The following is a 13,147-nucleotide window of genomic DNA, read 5'->3' as shown; positions in this document are numbered from 1 at the left end:
TGGTGTTGTTTGTTATCCAAAGGTATAAGAATTTTGCTCTAGACTTTTAGCAACACTACCTAGTTGGCATTCAACACCAGTATGGTCAAGTATTCCACAAAATTCGCAAGGTGGTGAAACAAGAGCAGGTGTGACGACACTTATAGTTAATTTATCAAATTTTTGAAGAAGTGTGTCCACAGATAGATGATCAAGGGTAGAAACCTGGTACATACCTGCCTCTTTTTTAGAGGGTGGAGGAGTACCTTCGGTGGTAACTCTCTCACTTGTCCACTGATAGTGGTTTTGTGCCATGTTCTCGATCAAATCATATGCTCATGTGTAAGTTTTATTCATCAAAGCTCCACCTGCAGCTGCATCAACATAAATTTTTGTGGAACACAAGAGACCATTATAAAAAGTTTGTATAATAAGCCAATTCTCAAAACCATGATGGGGGCAAAGCCTAAGCATTTCTTTGAAACGCTCCCACGCATTGTAAAGAGATTCACCATCTTTTTGAGTGAATTGTGTGATTTGACTCCTCAATTGAGCAGTTTTACTATGGGGAAAGAATTGGGAAAGAAATGCCTTCCTCATTTGGTTCCATGAAGTGATAGAACCAATTTGCAATGAATGAAACCAAGCACTAGCTTTATCCCTCAAAGAGAAAGGAAAGAGGTGCAGCCTTACGGCCTCTTGGTTTGCCTTCAAAGTTCCACTGAGTCTTAAAAAAGTTGAAACATGAAAATTCGGATCCTCAGTGGGTGATCCGAAAAAGTGATTTTGCTGCACCAGGTAAATAAGTGCAGGCTTTATTTCAAATTTAATATCCTCAACCGTTGGGTACACAATAGCATCGTACGGCCCATCTGAAGATGTGATTGCATACTCTTTGAGAGCACGTTTCTCAGCCATATCGTTATTACTGTGTGTTTCTTTGAGCCATCCCTGAAATCAAAGCGGTTAAAGATAGAAAATAAAGAATAATAAAAAAAATAAATAAAAAAATAAAAAAAAATAAAATAAGGAGAAAGGGAGGGAGAGAGATTTTATATATAAATATATATATATATTTTCATTTTTTTATATATATGTATATATTTTTATAGAGAGAGAGAGAGATAAATATATAAAAAAAATAAAAAAAGATAAGAAAAAGAAATAAAATAATTTTTTTTTTATATATATATATATATTTTATTTCCTTAAATAATTTTTTTATTTTTTTAGACTAAACACTATTGAAAAGTTAATCAAATTACAAAAACTCCCCGGCAGCGGCGCCAAAAACTTGATGGGATAAAACCGCAAGTGCACGGTCTTACCGAAGTAGTATGAAAAGAGTATCGTTCCGACAGGGAGTTATGAATTCAATCAACTTTAGATAATGATTAGACTAAAGGTTTATAAGGTAGAAAAATTTGGGTTTTTAATTAGAAGCGAATAATAAAAGAAAAGATAAAAGCCTTGGGATTATTGGTTCATCTAAATGACAAGTCCTTCACAAACCAAACTATAAGCTTATAACTTTATGTTAGACCTAATTTCTCAAGACAGTTTCTCTTATGTTCCTTTAGCAACCAAGCCTATTTCGCTGACTTAATTACTATTAGATTTTGGTTCCTCTAACAACCAAGTCTATTTCGCTGACTTGATTGTTATTAGTTCCCTTGAAGATCGAAACTATATGTCTCAAAGATTGCAAAGCCTATTTCGCTGACTTTGCAATCCTTGTCTAAATTCACTTGTTCGAATATCAAAGCTCCACTTTCGTTTTATGAATTGATATTTGAGATGATGGATAAACAATTATCAAACCCTCCACTTTCGTTTCCACAGTTTGATAATGGTTGATCCATGTTAAAGCGGTGAATTTAGATAAGGAATTAGGGTTACATAAGATTAAGGTTTAAAGCTTGGTTTGATTAGGATTATGTCATTAGACTTATCCAACAATCCCAAGACAAGAGAAGTCTACTCACTAACGTTCATTGTAGACAAGGAGAAGAAGAGAGAAAACATAAAAGTAAATAACAAGAAAGTAAAATGAACTTTTATTAGAAAGACAATTGTCACATATTGCATTCCAAGAAAAGATGAATATTTGTGATGGATGGCTACTCTATTTATAGCATTTGTTTGACTTAAAATCTAAGCTATTACATTCGGGCTAAAAATAGAGTAGCTTAAAATCTAAGCAAAAGCAGCAAAAGTGACTCTGGAGGGTGGCACGGCCGTGCCAGGCTTCTGACTTGGGGGAGACATATTTTTGTCTCTCAAGCTTCATATTTTTGCATCCAATCGGCTCCAAGTCCCTTTCTTTTGCTCCAAGACTCAATCCATCCAATATTCATTCCTGAAATATAAAATATGCAATTGTAGTAATATAATTCAAAAAGGAAATATTATAAATATAAATATAACTAAAATCTAAATAAAACAATACTAAATATTATGGATAAAATAGATATAATAATGACTCATCAGATATATAGCATACATCTCCAAGTATACATGTTATAAATTCGAAATCCAGCAATACATAAAATCTCCAAATCCCAACACATGGGTAAAATCTCAACAACATAAAGAATCCAGAATAAAAGAAAAGACGACATCCTAATTAGAGCCCTAATAAAAGACTCGAAAATGATCACCTCCATTTACATTAATCAACTTCAACAACAATTGCATTATAAAGTATTTACGTCCACATAATCATCAAGTCACAATTCAAATAAGAGTCATCCCACATTATCATTATTAACATGATCATCATCACAACTATCAACCAACATCATAACAACTTCATACAATGTCTCACAATTCAAGTAAAGGAGAAAACACAACATATTATGATAAGCATCATATTCCACAACTAGAAACCATTAATACATCTTCATATAATCATATCAAACTATCCACAAAAGATTTGCCAAGTAGTTGGTCTTAAAGATCATTTTCGACAAAGTTCGTCTATCATTTTACAACTTTGAAACAATTGAGACAATTGAATCAAAACTAAGCAAACAAGTTTCAATGCCTCAACTATGTATACACTTAGATCACATATGAGTGGAGTAGAGCATACATGTACGTTTCACCGACCCAATACAATAGAATCATAAAATTCACAAAGTTTGTCTCATGGTATCATTTTGCAAAAACAATTCATTTTCAAAACAAAACCAAGTTAGATCCATCATATCATAGGTTAAATACCCTTAAACACCTTAATTGAACTCAAAGTACATAAGTTTTGGAGTTTGGAAACAAACCATAAGCTTTGGGTTGACTAAGAAATGGTTATGCTGAATTTTTGTAAAGTTTTCCTAAGACCCACTTGGAGTATTTTCATCATAACTTAAAATATAAAAATCATTTTCAAGTCAAACTAAAATCATTATAAATCTAACACAATTATATAAAACTTTCATGTTTACACCAAACGCCAATTCAAAGCAGAAATGTGTGAAGAAGACGCAAATCTGAGCGACCGTCTCATATGTTCTGTAATTTACTCTCGGGTTCCAACCATTTTTCACCCAAAAACCCAAATTTTGATCCCCCAACATCCAAATTCGTCTCCAAAGGTTTTTTTTACAGGTTTATCTACACTAAAAGGCTTCCTAAAACACATCAAACTTGAAATCAAATATCATTTCAACATAATTCACCAATTCAACCCATTTTCACAAAAACCCTCAGCAACAACTTAAATCAGACCACAAATCCATAATTATGAACACCCAAGGTATGAATCATCAACAACAACCTCTCCTAACAACAACAACATCATACTACACCAATTTTGAGAAATATATACATATATATATATATATATCTTGAGCATGTAATTTCATCAACAACAACTTAATTATCATCAAATTCATGTATCCAAATATGGCATCAAAACATAAGCACGAATTTCAACAATTAAAATCACAATAATCACTTTTAAAAAATAAGCACTTTTGAACTTGAGAAGGAAAAGAGATTATACAAAGGATTATGAATGAAAACTAGCCCCCTTACCTTAAATCTTCACAAATCAAAGCTAGCGCTTCACTTTAACTCCAATCCCTTAAGTTTCTACCCTCTTCTTGCTCTCTAAGTTTTCTCTCTTCAAAACCCTTTCTCTAGCATTTTCTCCCTCTACCTCTGTAACGCCCACTTTTGTTTAGTTAATTATTTAATTGAGTTTAGACGATTATATTATATTTATATAATATACGTGTGAGTTTTGTTGATTTAGATGATTTTGATGAGATTATGAGACTTATTTTATTGTTAAATAAAATAAGATTTGAAAATAAAATAAAATATTTAGTTGAGGGCTGTTTTGAGATTTCAGAGAGTTTTGGGGGAGAAAGTGAGATAAGATAAGATATTAAGAAGAGATATAAAAAGGAAAGACCTAGGTTTAGAAAACGTTTTGTACGTACGACTGTTTTTGGAGAAAAGGTGGAAAAACCAAGAGAAGAGCAAGAACACCTAGGAGAGCTGCGATTTTCATCAATTAAAGTAAGGGTGAGACTAATAATTCAGTAATGTTAATTTCTATGATTCTGATGATTAATTGACAAAGTTAGGATTGAATTAGAAAGTTTTTAAATTAGGTCAAATCCCTAAAATTGATGATCAAACGGTAAAAATTGATTACATTGATGTAGAAACTGTCCCTTGACATTAGAATATGTTTAGGATGAATTCTGGAACCGAAACTAGGCTTAAAACCATGAATTTAGGTGAATTTTTGAAGAAAACTGCTTTCTGCCCGAGCTAACATTCATCGCTCGCCCTGGAAAACGATGATCCTCGCCTCGCGAGTTACATGTCGTAGCTCGCCACAGCGAGCAACCCTACTCGCCATCGCGAGCATGACGAGAGAGCATGTCGAATTCTAAGTTTTTGACTTTTGAGTTGAACCTTAGATGCCTTTGAGTACCTTTAGGTGTCTACTACAGATTAGAGGATGATTTAGAACAAGATTGAACCTGGAACAACCTTAGTTGGGAATCTGGCTTGTACTCGCCATGGCAAGCAGATGCTCTCGCCTCGCGAGCACTTCCAGAACTGAGTGCATTTGAGGATTTTGAGACCTGAGTTGCTTGGATTGATTAGGAAAGGAACTTTAGGTACTAATGAGACCTATTTAAGATATTAACTGAGAACTGTGAAGCTATTATGAAATGCTAAGTGATTATAATGTGATTTATTGATTGATTGCATTACTTGAATTATTATTGAATGATCAAGAAGTTGTTGAAGATGAATTGATATTAAGCTGTTGATGTGATCTGATTATGCTGCTATTGTTAATTAACTAAGTTCCATGAGTCTGAATAAGATAATTAAAATGATGATGAACTCCAAATTATTGGATGTATAAGAGAGTTGATGATTAAGATGTTTTGTTGATAGAGTCCATGCATTAGCATACATTGAGCTTTGTCTTCACCATGATTTGAGCTTTGTCCTCACCACGATTGGAGCTTTGTCCTCCCCACGATGCTTAACGTATATTAATACTATGATGACGATTGGTACCACATGCATATAAGAGGTCTAAGTTGCATTGTCGCATTTGTCGAGTCTAAAGATGTTATGTTATTGATGATGATTGAATGCAGTGATTACTTGATAATTGTTATCAAAGATGCAATGATCATTAAGATTGTTTATGATCTTAATTATGATTTCGAATTATATTGATTAATATTATTGTGTTATGAAATCTCACCTCTTCTGCTTGAAAATGTTGCTCTTCGTATGAGTAACTTGCAGGTGATCGTGCTTAGTGTACAGTTTGCTGTCGTGAGTGGCCTTGCCTCACTGAGTCGTCTAGGTCGCTCTGATACGTAACGGGATGGGGTGTTATGATATGCATGCTTCATTCTCTTATGTGAACAATTATCTTATTTTATGATATTGAATTAACTCATTTGAAATATTTTGATGGGGCCTACGTGCCAAAATGATTTATGGTTTTCGAATTAATTTCCGCTGCAGCGTTTGAAATATTTGTTAAAAATAAATTGTTATTTAACTGTTTTGCGATTATGTTTGAATGTGATATCCCGTTATTTGATGATTACTCTGATAAATGTTTAGAAATTTTTATATCGGGAAAACGGGGTGTTACAATTGGTATCAAAGCAGATCGGTACGTCTGGCCAATTAGAAGAGTCTTGTCGAGTCTTAGTAATATTGTATTACTATCTTATGTTGTTGTTGCTACTTGTTGTAGAATATCAGAATGGCTGGAAGAAACGATGCTGCGATTGCTGCTGCACTAGAGACTGTAGCACAAGCTATTGGACATCAGCTTAATGCTGGTGTGAATGCTGAGACTAGGATGTTGGAGACTTTCACGAGGAATCATCCTCCAACCTTCAAAGGAAGATATGACCCTGATGGAGCCCAGACGTGGCTTAAGGAGATCGAAAGTATTTTCCGTGTGATGCAGTGCACTGAGGTTCAGAAAGTGCGATTCGGTATGCATCAGCTAGCTAAGGAAGCTGATGCTTGGTGGGTTAGCCTTCTACCTACCCTATAGCAAGAAGGTGCTGTTGTGACTTGGGCTGTGTTTAGGAGAGAGTTCCTAAGAAGATATTTTCCGGAAGATGTTCGCGGGAAGAAAGAGATCGAGTTCCTTGAGCTGAAGCAAGGAAACATGTCTGTGACCGAGTATGCTGCCAAGTTCGTGGAGTTGGCAAAGTTCTATCCACAATACACTTCTGAGACTGCTGAGTTCTCGAAATGCATCAAGTTCGAGAATGGTTTGAGGCCTGACATTAAGAGGGCGATCGGATATCAACAAATCCGAGTTTTTCCTGATTTGGTGAATAGTTGTAGAATCTATGAATGGAGAGATGGTTGTCGAAACTCCAGCTAATGGTTCGGTGACTACTTCTCTCGTATGTTTGAGATGTCCTCTGTCTATGTTTGGTCGTGATTTTGAAATGGATTTAGTTTGTCTACCTTTGAGCGGTATGGATGTGATTCTGGGTATGAATTGGTTAGAGTACAACCATGTTCATATCAATTATTTTAGCAAGTCAGTGTATTTATCTTCCGCTGAAGAGGAAAGTGGTGCAGAGTTCTTATCTACTAAGCAGCTGAAGCAAATGGAACGCGATGGTATTTTGATGTATTCTTTGATGGCTTCTTTATCTATTGAGAATCAAGCAATGATTGATAAGCAACAAGTGGTATGCGACTTTCCTGAAGTTTTTCCAGATGAAATTCCGGATGTACCTCCAGAGAGGGAAGTCGAGTTTTCTATTGATCTTTTTCCTAGAACGAAGCCGGTGTCGATGGCACCTTATCGTATGTTTGCTTCCGAGTTCGCTGAGTTGAAGAAACAGTTAGAAGATTTGCTCGAGAAGAAATTTGTTAGACCAAGTGTTTCACCTTGGGGAGCGCCAGTTTTGCTAGTAAAGAAGAAAGATGGTAGCATGAGATTGTGTATTGACTATCGTCAGTTGAACAAGGTAACTATCAAGAATACGTAACCACTTCCGAGAATTGATGATTTGATGGATCAGTTAGTGGGTGCAAAAGTTTTCAGCAAGATTGATTTGAGGTCAGGTTATCACCAGATTAAAGTGAAAGATGAAGATATGCAGAAGACAGCTTTTAGAACGCGTTATGGTCAATATGAATATAAAGTTATGCCTTTCGGTGTGACCAATGAATCTGGAGTGTTTATGGAGTATATGAATCGCATCTTCCATGCATTTTTGGATCGGATCGTAGTTGTGTTTATTGACGACATTTTGATTTACTCCAAGACTGAAGAAGAACATGCTGAGCATCTGAAGATTGTCTTGCAAGTGTTGAAAGAGAAGAAACTTTATGCTAAAATGTCTAAGTGTGAATTCTGGTTGGAAGAAGTAAGTTTTCGTGGCCATGTTATTTCTGGTGATGGTATCGCAGTGGATCCTGAAGGTGAGAAAAACACAAGAAGGGGGGGTTGAATTGTGTTTTCTTTTTCTCTCTAAAAATACTTCTTCTGATAAAACTTCAGAAGCAGTTTGTGAATGCTTCTGATGAAATGATCAGAATCAGATATGCAGCGGAAAAGATCAAAGCAGAGAAAAGAAAAGCAAGACACAAGCAGTTATCCTGGTTCCTTCCACAAATCGGAAGTAGTCCAGTCCCCCTTGCACTTCCAAGGAGATTTCACTATAATCACAAAGATTACAAATGCTCAATACTCTCTAAGTATGAGACTTCTCAAAAATGCTCAAGCACACACGCAAGAGTCTTCCAATGCTCAAGCACTAAGCAAGAGTCTTCTAATGCTCAAGCACGCAGGCAAGAGGCTTCTGATCAAACAAAAATACAATGAATTAAGTTTGACTTGAACACTTGATATACAATCAGTGGTGTTCACAATACAATACAATAAAGACTCTAGACTTTTGAATTTCTAAGATGTATCAAATCAGTGCAGAAATTCAGTGTACTTTTTGGAATCAAATTGACAGAGTTTTGGCGCTTTTTAACTTGTGTATTTCTGTCTGCTATCTTCAAGTCTTCACTCCTTTATATAGAGGCGTGAAAGAGACGTTGAGATAATTAGCACGTCTAAAGAGTCGTTTGAAATCCTTTGATCATTCACCAATAATCCTTTGCCTGATTTGGGTGTAGTCCTTTGAAGAATTAGCTTCAAATTCATTCCCATCTTGAAGGCACAAATTCTGCAAGCATAGCTGTTGTCTTGTCTTGTAGCGTGGACAAAAACAGAGTAGTGGAGGTAGTGGTTGTACACTTGTACTTTGTCAACTCTGTTAACGAAGGATAAATGCTCAGTGCTATCCAAATGCCTGTTGATACCTCCCTTTCAATTCTTCGTTCTTCTTAGATGAGGTTGAAATGAGAAACAGCTACTTTGGATCTTCAGTTTGAATATACGGATAAAATGTAGCTTCTGGTGATGATATTGCTTCTGATGAAAACCTTGCTTCTGATGACCTTCTGCTTCTGATGACGTCATCACTTCAGAAGCACTATAAGCTTCAGACGCAGTTTTCTTCAGATGCTTAGAATTTCTTTTTCTTTCCATTGTTCTTCCAAGACCTATTGAAATTACTTTACTAGCCTTTGGTCCTGTACACTTGAACAATTATTAGTAATAACCAATTGACAATTTTTAATACCTTGTTATCATCAAAACTCATTAAGTTTCATTGTGAAACACATTTTGTTCCAACAATCTCCCCCTTTTTGATGATGACAGACAATAGTATTTAAAATGTTCAATTTTTATTGATCTAATTAATAAGTTGACTACTGGGATAGAGGTCTGTAAGCTCCCCCTGAGTCCAATAGATCTTTAAGGTGAGGTTTGTAAGCTCCCCCTGAGTTCTATTCTTATTAATTAAATTTCAATAAAAATACTCATAAAATATCAGAAGTATTAAAGGAAAGGTTTAGAAGAGGTTCTGAGCAAAGCTCAAGTTATTATAATGGGGCTCAGAGCCTTAAAATACTATACATCTACTCCCCCTTTTGTCATCAACAAAAAGTAAGTAAAAACAAAAGAAAAAGTATCAGAGCAACAAAAGGATAAACTTTAAAATACAGTGTATCAGAGTAAACAACAGTAAAATGCAGCAAATATTATCAGAGCAAAAAGCTTGTAAAAAGTATGATTCAGAAGCAATGATAAGATTTATGAGAAACAGGTCAAAGTACAAAGTCAAAGCAATTAAAAAAAATACTTAGAACAAAAATCTAAACAAGCAACATTTGGGTGTGCAACTAAGGTTTGGCTAGCTTAGACATCTGTTCCAATAGATATTTAATCTGCTCATCCTTCTTTTGAAGTTGTTCTTTCTGTGCTCTCAGTCTTCTTTTCAGCCCAGCTTGAATTCTATCAGCCCTTTAAGTGTAATCATCTTCTGGATAGAAGGGAGTGTTGGCTAACAGAGGCACATAATCCAGCTCCTTCACTCTAGCTGCTTCATGCATATCATCCAACATTCTCTTCAGCATTGCAGAGTGAGATGAGACACATTTTGCGCTCAGTTGATCCAGCAACTCATTAAAACCCTTCTTCAGATCCATCCATTGATCAAGATAGTGAATAGGAGGTACAGGAACTGTTCTGCGAAGAATCAGTGTCTGAATCTCATCACTAAGCCTGATAAGCTGTTCATCTATATACTCAGATTCTAGGATGGTGTCTGGGATGGGTGTTTGAGATGTAGAAGGTTGATTGGAGGCTGTTGGATGGTCAGAAGAGGTTAGGTCAATTATTGGTGGTTCTGGTTGTTGTTGTTGTTCTGTGTTGGTCTGGGGTTGTTCTGTGGTAGTTTGATCTAGGTCAGAAACAGTCTGTTCAGGAACAGTTGGTTCAGGAACAGTTTGTTCTAGGTCAGAAGCAACTTGTTCAGGAACAGTTTGTTCAGGAACAGTTTGTTCTAGGTCCGAAGCAACTTGTTCAGGAACAGTTTGTTCAGGAACAGTTTGCTCAGGGATGGTTTGAGTTTCTGTTTGGGTTTCTGTTTGTTGGTTTTCCAAAACAGTCTTTTCAGGGACTGTGTTAGAGGCCTTTGTGGGTGTTGGTTGCATTTCACCACCTAAATGCTTTTCTAAGTTATGAAGGATTGATGATTCTTGGTGTTGGGGGATTTCTGAAGTAGTTGCATCTGAAACTACTTCAGAGGCTTTTTGTGGAGATTGGTTATTTTGTGGGTTGGTTTCAGGAAATTGTATACTAACAGCTTCTGGAATTTGTGGTTGAAAAAAGTGATCTGGAGGCAAATTGAATTTTTCACAGATTTTTATCCTCTGTTTAGAGAATTCAATTTGTGTCTGCTCATAATCAATTGTTCCATAGGTTGTTAGTTTGGTAGGTTTGCGATTTAGTAGTTTTTCAATGTGTTGACTAAGGGGTTGGTCATCTGATTCAGTGGATGATGATGAGGGTGAAGAAGGAAGTTCAGGAATCTGAGCATTGATATCAGCTTTTAAAGAAGTACCTGAAGAGTGAGCTTCTGGAGCTTTAGATGCTGGTTCTGATGAAGTAGCTCCTGAAGCCTGTTTGTCTTTCAAAGCTTGAGATAACAGTTTTACTCCCTCCTGGACAGTTTCCTTTTCAACATCAGCAGCCAACGCAGCAAACTCAGCAGCCTTCTCAGGAGCAAGCTTATACCCTGCAGCCTTGAGTTGTTCCTCTCTTTTCTTCTGCTGTCTCAACTCCTTCTTCTTAGCCATCTCAGTTGCAGTATAGTTTCTAGCATATTGCCATTGTTCTGCTGTAGGAACAAACATTGGCATTACACTAGGCTTACTCTTAGCCTTTTTAGCACTTGGCTCTTCTTTTAGCTGTTCAACATGATCTTCTGTGCTTCCTTCAGAAGTTTTCAGATTCCTTGTTCTCTTGTTTCTGATGGTTTGAAGAGCAGCTTCCCTAGCATCAGATTTCTTGATTTTCTGCTTCTGAACATCTTGTTCAGAAGCAGGAACTTCTTCAGAAGCATCAGCTTGTTTAGAAGCAGAAACACTTGCTTTGGATTTCTTGGGCTTTGGAGCTGCAACCTCAACCATTGTCTCTTTTCTTGTCCTCTTGGAAGGTTTCCTTTTAGCTTCTTCTTCTTCCAAGTATTCTTCTTTAGAAAGGGGTTTGCTTTTTGATTTCCTGCTCTTGGCAGCAGGAAGAACACCTCCAAACATTTGTTCAGGAACATCTTTCAGACTGATCTTCTCTCTTGTCCTTTCAAAATGATCTCTGATAAAGTTCATCTGAACATCCAGAGGAGCTTGCTTACAGATGGGGGGAAAGTTGGGAATCAAAGCTGATTTGGCATCAGATGCCTTCATATCTGTGGGTAGCTTCTTAAGGTCTTTTACATCAACCAGATGCATGGACCTCAGTGTTTCTCCATTGATAATTTTTCCTCTAACAGTTCCCAACTGTTCATCTGTGGAGAATTCTGCCTCCTTCAGCATCTTGATGATACCTCCTTGATGAAGAATCTCAGATAGTAGCCTTCCATAGGGTACCCAACACCTATTCTTCAGCTGGCTCTCTCTGAGCTGTTGTACCATATGCCTGAAGATGTATCTGGGCACATTAGCCTTTACATCAGTTAAGAAAAAGTGTAAAAGGATTTTGTGTTCCAGAGAAGGTTGATCACTACCACCACCTTTTGGTAGTAGGTTGTCATTTTGAATTTTCAGCATCACCTTGGTCTTGGCATTCATATCTGCATTGGCGAAGTCCTTGACCTTGTTGTAGAGTGTTTTGTTCACAATATCACCACTGGATTTTCTGATTGAATCTTTAAATCCCATTCCTCCAAGGACATGGTTCTTCCTTTAATCACGTAGGCAGGAGCCTCCTCTTGTTGCATGTTAGATGATGAACCAGGTGCAGAACTTGAAGATGCCATTAGATTGATTGAAGATTGAAGAGGGTTTATAGGGTTTTTGAAGTTTCTTAGCAGCGAAGGTTTGAAATGAAATGAGAGTGTGAGTTGTGAAGTGAGTAGTGTGTGTTTTTGCTTAAGTGTATTTATCAAAACGTTTGCAATTCGAAAGAGACAAACAAACATAGCATTAATGACAAATTGGGGGCGCGTGTTAGTACGTTTAAAAGCAAATAAAACATCATTGCCCTTTTCGTTATACTCCAATACAAATAGACCACGTCAGAGACTTTTCAGAAAACTAACCTTTGGGAAATGGGACAGCTGTTACAAAAAGTAACTGCCAACGTTCCCACTAGCCTTGCTATTCAGAAGCAAAGAATACCGCTTCTGAAGTTTTAGTGCTGATGTCATCTTCAGAAGCACATTTTCCTCAGAACCTCAGTTAAGAGCTTCTGATGGACCAGATGCTTCTGAATGGACTTCAGAACCAAACTTCTTATTCAGAGGCAAGCAATTTTTCAATCAGACACAAAGTGCATGTTCAAATTTTTCTTAATAAAATCAAATCTTTCAACAGATAAAGGTTTTGTAAATATATCAGCCCATTGATGTTCAGTATCAATGAATTGTATATCTAAAATTCCTTTTTGAACATAATCTCTGATAAAATGGTGTTTGATCTCAATATGCTTGGCTCTAGAATGTAGAATTGGATTCTTTGACAAGCAAATAGCAGCAGTATTATCACAAAAGATGGGAATACTGTTAGCATTAATGTG

At 36.4% G+C, this 13,147-nt stretch overlaps 1 non-coding gene across 1 annotated transcript; it reads left to right on the top strand.

Moving 5' to 3' along the window:
• Positions 1–424: 424 nt before the first annotated feature.
• On the top strand, positions 425–531 carry LOC120577237 (small nucleolar RNA R71). The gene has a single exon (XR_005643312.1). It is a non-coding gene; the product is annotated as a small nucleolar RNA R71 (small nucleolar RNA).
• Positions 532–13,147: the final 12,616 nt, after the last annotated feature.

The sequence above is a fragment of the Medicago truncatula genome, chromosome 7 (genome assembly GCF_003473485.1).
Source record: "Medicago truncatula cultivar Jemalong A17 chromosome 7, MtrunA17r5.0-ANR, whole genome shotgun sequence".
NCBI classification, from domain to species: domain Eukaryota; kingdom Viridiplantae; phylum Streptophyta; class Magnoliopsida; order Fabales; family Fabaceae; genus Medicago; species Medicago truncatula.
Note: the sequence above shows the minus strand (reverse complement) of the source record. Positions and strands in the feature narration are given on the sequence as shown.